Source organism: Nicotiana tabacum, chromosome 16 (assembly GCF_000715075.1).
Source record: "Nicotiana tabacum cultivar K326 chromosome 16, ASM71507v2, whole genome shotgun sequence".
Lineage (NCBI taxonomy): Eukaryota > Viridiplantae > Streptophyta > Magnoliopsida > Solanales > Solanaceae > Nicotiana > Nicotiana tabacum.
The window spans coordinates 168,550,699-168,566,446 of record NC_134095.1 but is presented as its reverse complement, the minus strand read 5'-3'; the positions used below and the strand labels follow the sequence as shown (position 1 = coordinate 168,566,446).

Here is a 15,748-nt window from a genome sequence, read left to right as displayed (position 1 = left end):
GCAAACATCAGTGTCACTCATATACAGGCCCTCGGGCATATCTCACAATTACTTGTAAACAGCCCTCGGGCAAAACATGGATCAAGAAAAACCCCTCGAGAAAAACATCATATCACTCACTCAGGGTACCCGCGCTCACTGGAGTGTGCAGACTCCGGAGGGGATCCTTCAACCCAAGCGCTATAATCCGCACGTACAACTCACGTGCTATAGTATCCATATCAGAATCCGCACGGACAACTCACGTGGTATACTCTCAATATCCTCACAATTACAGGCCCTCGGCCTCACTCAGTCATAAACCTCTCAAGCCACTCGGGCTATCAGTAAAGAATCAGGGTGCTCAACCTAAAATAACATTTTATATGCATCAAAACGGTGTAATAAAGACTGAGTTATGAAATCAGTAAACATAGCATGACTGAATATAGATTTTCAATCAAAACAGTGAGAGGATAATAAGAAAAGTCCCTTAAGGGTCCGAACAGCTTTGGCACGAGGCCCAAGTATGACATTCAATCCAATTTATAGAAATTATTTCTAAAATACATAAGTATCATATAGTTTCAGTAAAATATGCAACTTAATAGTTGCTACGGGACGGACCAAGTCACAATTACCAACGATGCACGCCCACACGCCCGTCACCTAACATGTGCATCACCTCAAAGTAGTGGAACGATGTGAAATCTGGGATTTCATACCCTCAGGACTAGATTTACAATCATTACTTGCCTCAAACCGGTCAAATCCTTACTCCGCGATGCCATTGCCTCTGGAATCAACCTCCAAATGTCCCGAATATAACCAAAAGCAACACAATGCAATCAATATGGGCCAAGAAACCAATTCCATACGAAAAACTATCAATTTAGACCAAAATTTCGAAATTAACTCAAACCCAGCCCCTGGGCCCACGTCTTTGAATCCAACAAAAATCACAAAACTAGAAACCCCTTCCACTCACAAGTCTATCCATGCCAAATTCATCAAAATCTGACATCAAATGGTCCTTCAAATCCCCAAATCAAACTCTCTAATATCCCAAGCCCTAACCTCTAATTTTCACCCTTAATCACCACTAATTACATGATTAAACCACAGAAAATTACCATAAACACGAGTATTAGCGCTCAAATTACTTACCTTAATGAAAACCCCCTTGAATCCCTCTTCAAATTGCTCCCAAAAGCTCCAAAACCAGATAAAATAGTGAAGAATGAACCAAAGTTCGCAAAGTCCTCTATTTATGCTTTTTTGCCCAGCAAAACCGCACATGCGGTACCAATTTTCGCATCTGCGGTCCACATCTACGGACAAATCTCCGCTTATGCAAATTTTCATTAACCAGCCAAACTCCGCACCTGCGGTCGCCTAACCGCACCTACGGCCACGCAGATGCGTGGACCAAGGCACACTTGCGGTTCCTCTACGCACCTGCGGCTCAAGACCGCTTCTGTGAAGCTCGCATATGCGGTTCCCAATTCGTAGGTGCGGAAACACCAGCAACAGCAGCTTCAGCTGCACTTTCCAAATTTCAAACTTCCCCATGACCATCCGAATTCACCCCGAGGCCCTCGGGACCTCAACTAAAAATATAAACAAGTCACATATCAACATAGAACTTAGTCGAACTTTCAGATCACTCAAAACAACATCAAAACACCAAATTACCATCGGATTCAAGCCTAAGAACTTCTAAACTTTTAAATTTTGCAAACGATGCCGAAACCTACCAAACCTCGTCCGAATGACCTCAAATTTTTCACACACATCACAAATGTCACCACGAACCTACTCTAACTTCAAAAATTTCATTCCGACCCCGATATCAAAATTTCAACTGCCGACCGAAAATCGGCAAATTTTCAATTTCGCCAATTCAAGCCTAATTCCACCACGGACCTCCAAATCATATTCTGGACGCGCTCCCAAGTCCAAAATCACCTAATGGAGCTAATCAAATCATAAAAATCCAAATTCGAGATTGAATACTAGAAAATCAAAACTTGGTTACACTGTTCAAATTTAAAGCTTCAAGCTGAGAATCATTCTTCCATATCTGTTCCGATTAACCTGAAAATCAAAACCGTCGATTTACATAAGTTATAATACATCATACGGGGCTAGTCACGCCCAAGAACTGGCGAGCAAAGTGCAAATGCTCAAAATGACCGTTCAAGTCATTACAAATACAATTTACATACAACTATAATACAACTTTAATACAATTTCGTAAGTATATTGTATGTCATATCTTCTTCTTCAATTTTTAATCTGAAATTTGGCCAAAATCAAGTCTTTCACCAAACACCCTCAAAATTGATTATAAACTCCAAAAATATTCTCAATTGTTTGCAACAACACCCAATCCAAACAAATAATAGTTTTTGAACAATCCAAATTCGAATTCAAAGCTTTGAAGCTTTTTAATGGCTGTCAATGGTAGAGAATCAAACACTTTCAAAATTTTATTGATTGACAATTTTAATTCGAACATCAATTGAGCAATATGAAAGGAAATTGCTAAGTTCAAACTAACGACTGAAATCCATGATTAGTTCCATTAAAATTCTATACATAAAAAACAACAAAGGAAGAAAAATTGGGGGAAAAGCATAGAAGAAGAGATAGAGAGACGAAGAGAGAGAGAGAGAGAGAGAGAGAGAGAGGAGAGAGAGAGAGAGAGATAGGGTAGGTATAAAGGTACGGGGAAATAACTGATATTCCTTATTCAATTCCGAATATAAAGGGATACCCATTTAAAACTTATTTGTATATAATTGATAAATTGTATATGACCATGTAATTAAGTAAAGCTTGATTAGGAAGGGTAATAAAGTTTCATATATAGCGTAGGAAAGAAAAATCTCTTGTTTTTCTTCTTCTTTCGAGAAACATAATGTTTTGAGTTCTCTAATCTTAAACATTATGTTATAAAAACTTATACATACTTAAATAATTGTTAAGCATAATTGTTACTGCTTCTATTTAATTCGTAAAAAATATATCATATCAAAATATACTTATACATATAATTTTATAAAGAACTTATCTAGCGTAAATATTAAAAATAGATGTCAAAATTTGAGAATAAAATTCTCAAAGCATGAATTACTTGTGTAAATTGTATTCTTTGTTTAATTAATATTAATTGATATATATATATATATATATATATATATATATATATAAATGCTTTGGGGTGATGATGGAAAACCGTTTGTATATGAATACATAATTTTGTTTATCTAATTTTTGTTTACATGCCTATTTTGATAGAATGAACGCTAAATTAATACTATCATTATTGTATAACTGCAGAAGAGGATCAACAATTATTACTGCAAGTATCAATTTTGGTCCTTTCATACTAATGTGATGATGTGAACACATTAGAATTGCTTCGAGGTGAGTGTGCCTTGAAGATCACAGGCAATTTCAGCTTTTTCTATGAGAGCGAGGTTAAAGTTGCCCACAAGTTAGCTGCATAAGTCATTTATCCGGGTAATGGGACATTACAAATGTTGTAGGCCGGGTTTAAATTCAATTGATCAGCAAAGTTTCGTTGTTCTCACGCTAATGAAGAATTAATGGGGACCTATCATCAAAGATTAAAGGATTGGATTGGCCAACAACATTGAAGTTTTCAAAGAAAGTTGCATAACTCTTGCTTATATTGCACATCAACTTTCTCATTCTTTGTGATTTGAAACATGAGAAGATATTGATTGATGATGATGGCAGTGCACTCATATATGATCTCGGCGAAGTTCAATATACATTCTAAGGAGCGATTTTAGGCACCAAAACAAAACAATAACAATGGCACGGTTGTAGCTTTAGAAAAAGAGTGATGGACAACTTTTGAATCTATAGTAGTTAAATATTTATATATTTCTCTTTCAGTTCTTCTTCTTTATATAGTTGAGCCTTGTGAACACTCTTTTAGTTGTTGGAGATTTCCGTAGTAGTTCATCATCCATTTAGCCTTTTGAATCTTTGATGATCTTTATCCTCTTGCTTAGTTGGTTTTCTAGCCACTACCATAAAAGATTATTCAAACAACTTCCTATGAGTATTCTTCAGTTTTCTTGTAGAATTTTTCAGTTTCCTTGTAGACTAATATCAGAGGCGAAATTAATATTAGAATAAGTGGGTTCAATTTTAATTTGCACTAAACTAATGTACAATTAAAACTATGGGATCAGATTTAAATTTTGTTGAGTGTGTGTATATATATATATATACACACTCAACAAATAATTAATTGAGAATATAGGTGAAAAGTATGGATGCCAAAATTTTAGCAACCAAACATCAACATGCAATATTTTGATGTTTGGTCGCTAAAATTTTGACATCCATACTTTTCACGTATATTCTCAAATAATTATTTATAGATATTAAGTAAATTTACCTATAATATATCTATATGAATGTAACGGTTGATGTGGAAACGTTATTATGCTGTACTTGAATTTAAAATAATTCAACATCATCATCTGAACCTAAAAATGATATATGTATTAGTAATATAGAAATTAAAAATGTAATCGTATCTTACCTAATACTTCTTTATATACTATATTTTTGGTATTTGTTCCCTTGTGACACTTTGGCTGCTTGTTATGATTAGAACTCTTATTGTCGACATTGGATCCCTCTTGAAAGTAGGGCTGCTTATCGGGCGGGATTGGGGCGGATATTTACGCTTGATGGTTCGTCTTATCGGTTATCAACTTGTAAATGTATTAATACATTATTTTTATTGTAGACAAAATACAGTACATACAAAACAGTAAATATAGAACTCAGTCATGAATGCATCTAAATACACTGATTATGACAAAAATACAACTTTGAGTTATGGCAATGATTACTGAACTGTTGGTGTATTTAAAATTGTTATTCTAAACTCAAATACATATAAATATATCTAAATACATAAAAATCATTGTACAAACTAAAATCAGTGTATGTGGACTCAAATACATATAAATACATCTAAATTTCGTATTTTTGAGCTACTTTCTTTAGTGACCTCTTTACCCTTGCTCCTAGAAGAAACATCGATAAGTTTTCTTCTCTTTTCCACAGTTACGTTTTGTACAGAAAGTTGAGGAATGATATTCAGTTAAAGTATGTATATTTATATACATATTGCCTCGCATTGTACTCATATTTTGTAAATTTTGGATGTGTAATGTTATAAATTATGTTAATTCGTGGTATTTTAATGTGTAGGAATCATTCAGATGCAATATGGGGCAAAAGGTGCAAGATTAGAGCCAAAAATGAAAAAAATTAAAAATAGTCATTTGTAGCGCCACAAGTAGCGTGGGGCGCTACCTGTGGCCCAGTTTCAGAACATCCAAAATCCCAGCTTCAGGGATAGCGCCCCATGCTACCCTGGGTGCTAGTGATGGGAAAGTGTCCTACTTCTCTTGGGACAAGGTTATTTCGACCCAAGACACTCCCAACTCGTATAAAATCAAGTCTAAACCTATTTTGGAGGGGAGACACCACTTTGAGAGGAAAGCACAAGCACGGAACACTCGGGAGCAAGGATTATTAGTTTTTCTTCTCCTCTCTTCCTTTAATCTCATCGTTTATTAGTTCTAGAATTGTGGGTGCTACATGACCGTTGTAGTTTGAAGCTTGAGTTGTTCTTGTTATTTTTATCGTATTGGTTTATTTATTTAATCTTGCGCTTAATTATTTGATTGCTTGATCACCAATTAAGTACTATCTACGAATCTAGGATTGAATTCGGAAAAGAGAATTTTAGATTGCATATAAGATTTATTAGATCAAGATCTTGAACCTAAGTATCAAGAACATATTTGCGATTAGGATAGGGATATACCTAATTGCATTGCTTGGTTACTATACAGGAATTATAAATGCGTTCTAGTTAATCTTGATTCCATAGGAATATAGGCGTTAGGTTAGCTTGAATAGGGGAGTAGAAATTCAGGAGAATACTACGAGTAATATTAACCATGTCAACTAATAAACCGGATAAATTGATTAGACAATTTAAGTGGAAGACTTAACGGGATTGTTAGCGAATTAGTTGAGAAGAATATGTACTCGATTTGTGAGTGTAGTGTATTAAAGTGCTTAGGGGGGTTAGTCAGTATTCCTAAATGTATCCTACCCATCTCTTAGCCTACATTACAACCTTAAAGCCCTAATTGATCCAAGATTTGGCTAGCTTAGATTAGTAGAGATGTACACTACGGGCAAGCTTATGGTACGGCCATGGGATGCACATGAAATTCTTTCTGAGAGTGAGTGAATTTTGTTCAATTGTGTGATGTTCTTCAATTTTTTTCAAATGCATACTTGAATGTGTGGACTATTATATATTTACTCTTTTATTTGTTGGTGAGGGCACATGATCTCATGAAGGACTGGTAATGTTGTAAACTTCTCTTGTGGGTGAGTGCGCGAGTTGAGGGAGCTTAGTGGCAACGAGTCGGCTCTTGAGGTAGGGTGATTACAAATAGGTTGTATGAATTGATTGAATTCAAATGTTTATAATTGGGCATGTTTAAAACAGAAAGAATGTGAAATTTGCATGTTCGTTCTTGATTGCCGATATCGATCATAGTTAAGGGTAGAGTGTATGGTTAAAAATTGAAGTGCTCCTCTGTAGTTGAGATGCATACGTTGTTGGGGTGTAGTTGATAGTACCATTGCTCGAGGACAAGCAAGAGTCTAAGTGTGGGGTATTGATATTCGGCTAAAGTATGTATATTATATGCATATTGCCTCGCATTTTACATATGTGTTTGTAACTTTTGGATGTGTAATGTTATAAATTGTGTTAATTCGTGGTATTTTAATGTGTAGGAATCATCCAGATATAATATGGGGCAAAAGGTGTGAGATTAGAGCCAAAAAAGAGAAAAATTATAAATAACCATTTGTAATGCCACAAGTAGCATGGGGCGCTACCTGTGGCCCAATTTCTAGAAACTCAAAAATCCCAGCGCTAGGGATAGCTCCCCACGCTACCTTGGGCGCTGGTGATGGAAAAGTGTCCGACCTCGCTCGGGACAACGTTATTTTGATCCAAGATGCCCCCAACTCGTATAAAAGCAAGTCTAAACCTATTTTGGAGGGGGAGGACACCCCTTTGAGAGGAAAACACAAGCACGGAACACTCGGGAGCAAGGAATATCAGTTTTTCTTCGTCTTCTCTTCCTTTAATCTTATAGTTTATTAATTCTAGAGTTGTGGGTGCTACATGAACGTTGTAGTTTGAAGCTTGAATTGTTCTTGTTATTTTATCATATTGGTTTATTTATTCAATCTTGCGCTTAATTATTTGATTGCTTGATCACTAATTAAATACTATCTACGAATCTAAGATTGAACTCGGGAGAGGGAATTTTAGATTGCATAAAAGATTGAGTAGAGCAAGATCTTGAACCTAAGTATCGAGAAACGGATTTGCGGTTAGGATAAGAATATACCTAATCCCCTTGCTTGGATACTATACGGGAATTATAAATGTGTTCTTGTTAATCCTGATTCCATAGGAATATAGGCGTTAAGTTAGCTTAAATAGGCGAGTAGTAATTCGGGAGAATATTACGAGTAATATTAATCATGTCACCAATAAACCAGATAAATTAATTAGACAATTTAAGTGGACGACTCAACGAGATTGTTAGCTATAACGACCCGACCGGTCGTTTTGAGCTTTTGCATTTCGCTCGCCAGTTCTCGGGCATTACTTGCCCCATGTGATGTGATATGACTTATGTAAATCATTGATTTTGGTTTTCAGGATCATTGGAATAAACTTGGAAGAACAGTTCCCAGTTTAAAGCTTGAACTTGAAAGGTTTGACCAATATTTGACTTGTTTGTATATGATCTCGGATTGAAATTTTTATAATTTGGTTAGCTCCGTTAGGTGATTTGGGACTTAGGAGCGTGATCAGAATGCATTTTGGAAGTCCGTGGAAAGTTTAGGCTTGGATTGGCGAAATTGAGATTTCGGCGCTTTCCGGTCGATAGGTAAAATTTTGATATAGGGGTCGGAATGGAATTCCGAGAGTTGCAGTAGTTTCGTTGTGTCATTTAGGATGTGTGTGCAAAATTTCAGGTCATTCGGACGAGATTTGATAGGCTTTTTTATTGAAAGCATAATTTAAGAGTTCTTGGAGTTCTTAGGCTTGAATCCTATGTTAAATTGGTGATCGATGTTATTGTGAGCATTCTGAAGTTTTGAACAAGTTTGAACGATGTTATGGGATGTGTTGGTACAATTAGTTTGAAGTTCCGGGAATTTCGGGTGGGTTCCGAGATGTTTTAGGCCGAAAATCATAGCTGTAGCAAGTCCAGAAGGGTTGCAGGCCTCGGAATCCACCTGCGCGGTCCGCATAAAAAGAAGTGCGGCCGCGGTAGGTGCTGTGCGGACTGCACAAAATGCTGTGCGGCCGCGGTGGGGAACATTTCACTGGTCTTATTTCGGAAGCTCATATCTTTTGATCTACAAGGAATTTTGAGATGATTCAAAAACAAAAGTTGTAGACCTTCGTGTCTAGTTTCCAGAAAGGTAAAGATATCGCAATATGGACATCTGTATCCAAAGTTATGGCCAAAATACTAAAGCCTATCACTGTAGAGGAAAGCCTGTGCGGCCGGGGTCGTTTTTGTGCGGACCACGGTCGATTTTGTGCGGTCCGCGGAGGTGGAAATCTGTGGGGTACTCTATAAATACGAGGTTTTGGGTTTTATTAGATATTTTGACCTAGAGAGCTCGGATTTTGGCAATTTTTTGAATGCTTTTCAAGAAACTCATCGGGGTAAGTGATTCTAACTCAGATTTGGCTAGAGTACATGATTCTATCATTGAATTCATTAATTAATTCATGATTTGGGAAGAAAATTGTGAAATCTTTCAAAAATGTAAAATGATAATTTGAAGGACCAAATGGTATCGGAATTGGATAATTTTTGTATGGTTAGACTCGTGAGAGTATAAGGATTCTAGTTTTGTGAATTTTGTCAAATTCTAGATGTGGGAGGGGTCGGGTTTGACCAATTTCTGGAATTTTGTGGTAATTCGATTGTTTTCGCTAGGGCTTTGTTCCCTTAACATATTGTGACACATTCGTTCTGATTTTGGATAGATTCGACACGCGTGAATGCCGATTCGAGGGGCAAAGGCGTTGTGAGTTAGAGATTTAGCCGGTTCGAGGTGGGTAATGATTGTAAATGATGCTCTAAGGGTTTGAAACCCCGGATCGCACATTGTAGTGCTATATTGAGGTGAGGCACATGCTTGATGACGAGCGTGGGTCGTGCACTATTGGGGATTGTGACTTGGTCCGTCCCGATTGATAGTTTTACCTCTTGACTGAAACTTATATGTTATCATCATGATTTGGGATGATTGCCATATTTGGGCTTCATGCCAACTATTTAAACCCTTTGGAGATTTTTATTACTATTTCCTTACTGTTTGACTTATTAATTGAACTCAGTCATGTTATTTTCCACTGTTTTACTACTCAACCATCTTTTCTCAGTTTGAGACTTAAATGATATTTTAAATGACGTTTTGGGCTGAGAGATACTGTTTTACTAATGCCCGAGGGGCTTGTGAGTATTTTTGACTGAGTAAGGCCGAAGGCCTAGTTGTAAGGAAACACTGATACTGATTTAAGGTCGAAAGCCTGAGATATGTACGCCACGAGATGGCTTGTTGATATTGTTTATGAGGCCGAAGGCCTGAGATATATACGCCACGAGGTGGCTTGATTGATATGAGGTCGAGGGCCTAGATATGATGCCACGAGATGGCTTGATATTACGCTTGGGCCGTAAGGGGGCCCTCCCGGAGTCTGCACACCCCCAGTGAGCGCGGGTACCCATCGTGATGTGAGATTGAGCCCGAGGGGCTGGTATTGTTATGAGATTGAGCCCGTGGGGCAACCTTATGTGCTTATTTTCTCTTATTTGCCTGTTATTTACCTGCTTTAATTGTGTATTTGTGCCCGAGTGACGAATTACTGTGTTTATCTGCACTAATTGTTTGCATTCATTTGCATAGCGGTTGAAAAGGTCATTTTCAAAGTAGTTTCCAACTGAGCTAAGATTGTTTAAGAGATTTTACACCTTCACTGCTTTCTTACTGGTTTGAACTGCTTCTATACATCACCCTGATATGCTTTACGTGATTTCTTACCATTCAGACTTTAGTTATGATTATTACTCACTAAGTTGGAGTACTCACTTTACTCCCTGCACCTTACATGCGGATTCAGGTATTTATACATCCGGTAGCGGGGTTTGACTAATTGGAAGCAGAGTTATCGGAGTTTAGCAAGGTAGTTGCCAGCATTCGCAGCACTGCTTTTCCCTCTTTTCATTAGTTTGTAATTAGCCTATTTCAGAACTTATTTGTATTTTAGACCTTATAGACGCTCGTGACTTGTGATACCCCGGTTTGGGCTGTGTCGGGTTGTATTTCCGCTATTTATTATCATTAAATTATGTTTAGACTGCTTTTATATTGTTTAGCTGTCTTAAAAAGGTGAATTGGGTTTAGTTGGCTGGCCTTGTCTTCACGAGATGTGCCATCACAACCGAGTTGGGGTTTGGATTGTGACATTAGCTAACCCATAGCTCTAGAATATCGTCTCCCATCGAATTCATGTATAATTTCGCCAAATTGTTTCCTTTAATCTCTTAGTTTGATACTCTAGATTAGTTTTAATTAAATATTCATACTTTAGAAAATCACTTGGATAGATTAATTATGTTAGTTTAATTTAGTAAATAGTTAATCACAAGTCCTTATGGGTACGATATCTGGACTTACAATCCTATATTACTTGTATGACCACGTATACTTGCGTGTGTGTTTGGAAGCAACACGGAACATCAGGAACTATTGATTTTTTTTCGAAGATTTGTCATCTTGACCTTGTTTCATAGGGTTATTGCGTATTTTTGTTCGCCTCTTGGCTTCCATGGTTGCTGATGAACCTGCAAATTTAGGTTCCTCTTGAGTGATTCACAAATCGAAAGATGGCCCATCAAAATTGAGTGCTTTAGTGGGTATACCTCGTGTAACCCTTTTCGGAGTTATTGAATCAACCATTGAAGACGAAATTTGAAGTTTCTTGCTGAAAACCTAACAATGGTGAAAATTAGAAAAAAAAGAGTGAAGAGAAAAAGAAGAATGACAGAGTAATTTGGTGTGAACTGGACAAAAACTTTAACAATTACCACGAATTTTTGGAGCAAAAACGTTGAATGTGAGAGAGAATCGTGCTGTGAGAGAGAATCGTGCTTTAACAATTACCACAATTTTGCTGAGAGAGAGAGAGAGAGAGAGAGATCATGGAAAGAGAAAGAAGAAGTATTTTGCTGTGATTTTGAGAGATAATCGTGTATTAACTGAAAGAAAGAGAGAGAGAGAAAACATAAATAGCATATTTAACGCCTTAACGATAGTGTATACCATAAATACCTATTTTGCTATAAAATATAAAAGGTAGATATAGAATAATATTTTAAAATAATTTTGGTTTATAATAAATAGAGTATATACCTTTGCTATAGGAGGTAAAATTTTCAAGAATTAATCAAAGTAGAAATGATACTAGGTAGCCACTCTAAAGGGTTGCTATTTAGGAATTAGTCAGTGATCCTGAATTCTAGTTTTTCAATTTAAAAATTTAGGACAAAAATGTGCTGAATTGTCCTGAAGTTAAGATTTTTAGTCTAAAATTTCAGGACAAAATAAATACTGGCTAATCTCTAAATAACATTCCCAAAAATGGCTATCTGTGCACTTGCCCTTAATTTAAATAGCCACTCACCCAATCGTTTAAACTAAAAAAAGACGGTAAATATACAATATATGTATTATCCATATATAATATATGTATAAAAGTGTATAATCATTATGTAATCTATGTATACCGGCTAGAAAAAATAAATAACGAATCCGACGTGTTATTTGTGTAAAAATCACAATGGTTGCTAAACAAACTAAAATAGGAGCTTAAATTGGTTAGAAAAACTCCCGGTTTGATCTACCGTGTAAAATTTCTCCAAAAAACTAATTAAGGGTACTCAAAAAATACTAAAAGAGTGTTACTATAATTTGAGCGTGTGATAAATGTAATTTTTGAACCCTCTATTTCACTACACTAGAATTTTCTCTTAGAGGGAAATTCAACAATATTTATATAATTAAAAGAAATAGTTTCTGTATAATTTTTCCGTGATGAGAAACATCTGATCTATATTTCATTTCACAACCATATTTGAGATTAGCTATACTTTTCACTTGGGTATAAAAAAAATCTTCGAGGCTAATAAATTCAAAATAATTTTTCTCTTTTAAATTATTTTCACTATAAAATCACTCAAAATTTTACTGTATCTTTTTCTCACAAAGATATGCATCATTCATGACATCAGCAGTAAACACAAAATTCAAAGTCAGCTAATAAATTTGTCTATTACATTGTATGCTTTTAGACAAGTAGGCAATTTATTTTCAAATAAAGGGGCTGGGCCATTTAAGTCTTCAACTACACTGTATTTGTCGATCGATAAGCATCATTCAAATATTGTATTTTAAAATATTTATGTATTTCTCAGTTCCAATTTATGTGACGCTATTTTCTTATTAATTCGTTTAAAAATAAAATATATATTTTCATATTGGAAAACAAATTATTTTTAAGCTGTCAATGTTATCTTTAATGACATGCTTTTATAGTCGTAGAAGTATCATGACATGTTTAAGATAAATCCTGACTTCCCTCTGTCCCAATTTATGTAATACACTTTTCTTTTTATTCTGTCACAGAAAGAATAATATTATTTTATATTAAAAATAATTTAACTTTTAAATTTTTATTTTAACCTTATTCAGATGATTTATAGCTACACAAATACCTATGGCTTATTTTACACTACAAATTTTAAAATCTTACTTTATTTCTTAAACTTTTTGTCCAGTCAAACTGCATCACATAAGATAGAACGAAGGGGGTATGTCTTTCGTTATATCTTAAAACCGTGCACATTAAATTGTGCCACATAAAATGGAACCGAGGGAGTAATAAAATGGCTACATATACATGATAAGCTCTATATAAAGGAGGAGCAAGGAGTTGTATTTCACTACATAGCCATATTTAATACTATCATATATAGTATATCTACTAGTGCAATGGCAAGAACCAAATTAGCAATTTTTGCCATTTTCATTGTTTTATCTGCACTTTGCTTCAACCAAAGTGCTAGCTCACGTGATATTATTGATAATCCAACACACAGAATGCTCTTATCCCACTCTGCTGCTAATGATCAGCTTAAGAAAACTAATCGTAATCTTGATGTCATATCCTATTGCAGAATTTGTGTCCCTCAATGTGGTTCTTGTACTTGTTGCATTGCCAAATTGAAGAATTAATAACTATGTTGTTAATTGTAATATGTGTTAATTGTAGCCAAATTTGCACTTGGCTTCATGAATAAACTTTATGGTTTCTGTTGTGGGAACTGATGTATTGTCTCCTTTTGTTTTTTTGAGCCGAGGGTCTATCGGAAAGAACCTCTCTACTTCCTCGGGGTAGGGGTAAGGTTTGCATACACACTACCCTCCCCAAATTCCTACTTGTGAAATTTTATTGGGTTGTTGTTGTTGCTGCTGCTTCATGAATAAAATGCTTATCTTCTCAATAATTTTTAGTGTTGGGAGATGCTTGTTTGAGTTTAGTTCATGGATGTTATGCTCTCTCTTTATTTTCCTATATAAGTGACACTCTATATATGGCACTAATTCTTGTATATGCAAGTTTAAAAGGTTATTGAGGGTTTAAAGATAATTAGTCAATTACTGTTTTAAATAATTATTCCAGTGATTTGGTTCTGTAACGACTCATGCACAACTGTCAAGGTACTGTCCGCTATGATCCAACCCCTTTCGACCACCTCAAGGTTTCTGGACTTATGGTTTTGGCCCCTTGAACTTTAATCCAAAAGGCGCCTCAGTAGTTAAATCTTGAACTCGCCCTTATAACTTCCATTTTTCATGGTTAAATAGCTGGTGAGATTGAGGGAGCAGCCCTTGGCCGTGGATTTTGAAAATCTAAAGAGAGATATGTAAGCAATAAGCACTTGTGGTCTAGTACTAGAATAGTATCCTGCCACGGTACATACCCGGGTTCAATTCCCGGCTGGTGCAATTGTGGGGTTAGCTGTGATGAATAATTTGCGCTCAATGTGGTGATTAGGGTCTCCGCACTCTTCTGAATTTGCAGCAAGACAAGTTGAGCATCCGAGCTTCCCTTTATTTATTTTTTACTTCATATGTAGGGTAGTTCGATGCACAAAATATCCTACATTCACACAATAACCGGAGAATGGTCGCACCCTTAGGGACGTGATGTAGACAACCTACCCTAATGCAAACATTAGTGTCTGCTTTCACCTACCTATTGCTGGGACTTCGACAACTGGGAAAGCTGTTCGACAGAGCTAAGGATGCCAAATCTGGGGAAGGTCCTTCTAGGACCAAATAGATAGGAGTTTGTCTTTTCGCTTAATAAAATGTAATAAGGCCAATGACCATTAGTGACATTTATTCATATGTAGGGTAGTCCGATGCACAAAATATCTTACATTCACACAATAACCGGAGAATGGTCGCACCCTTAGGGACGTGATGTAGACAACCTACCCTAATGCAAACATTAGTGTGTGCTTTCACAAGTTGAATACGTGAACTATAGGTCATACCAAAACAACCTTACCATTCCTCCAAGGTTCTCCTCGTAATATTCGAACTACTAATTTTTTTTTTTATTTTTCCTCTACGGCATAAAAGATTCTCTTGAAATATCCACCAATTTCTTTTCCTTTCCAAAATTAACCACTTAAGTACAATCTATTGCTTTAAAAGCCGAACTCAAAATACTCACAAGAATCTTGAAAATATGATTCAACAACGCCTATATAAATCATTTTGCATATAAACTTAATATATCAACATGGCAAAGTTAAATGCAACACTAATTATACTTCCCTTTTTCATGGTTTTCTTGATGACTTTTTTCTTACTTTGTAGCTCTTCATCTAATGGCAATTTAATGGCTATTAGAGGTGATGAATCAATATCTAAAACTGTTGAAAATTACAACAATATTACTCTTGCATCAAAGAGAGTTTCCGACGAGCTGCGCCGACGACGACGAATGGAGCGTTGCCCTTGCTATCCTTGCTGTGCATTTCCATGTCCATGTTCTTAAAAATGGCTATGCTAATAAACATGTCCATTTTTTATGGTTTCATGATCCTATATGTATGTTTGATCATCTTTTGTTTAGAATTAGAGTGGAGTTTTATAAATAAGAATAAATGATCATGTTATTGGTGAATGTAATTAAACAGCTTATTTGGTGTAAACCTTGAATGAACTCCTTTTGCAACATATTTGTATATTTGAATCTTCATTTTCTCTGCGTATTTTCTTTATAGCACTTATTGAAATGCTTAATAGAATAGCAATTTATTCGATTTTTTTGTCTCGTTGAGCCTTTGCGCAATGTAGCAAGAGTTGACGTCGTGTGAGCAGAAGATCCCGAGTTGGCTTAAGCCATGCCTTTACTAAAGAATTCTCGCCATCTCAGATAAAATCTGGTGTGGAGCCCAGGCTAGCCAACAATGAGAAATGCCTTCCTCTTTTTTGTTGATTT

At 35.9% G+C, this 15,748-nt stretch overlaps 1 pseudogene; it reads left to right on the top strand.

Moving 5' to 3' along the window:
* Positions 1–14,248: 14,248 nt before the first annotated feature.
* Positions 14,249–14,339, top strand: LOC142170861 (small nucleolar RNA snoR114; annotated as a pseudogene).
* The last annotated feature ends 1,409 nt before the right edge of the window (positions 14,340–15,748 follow it).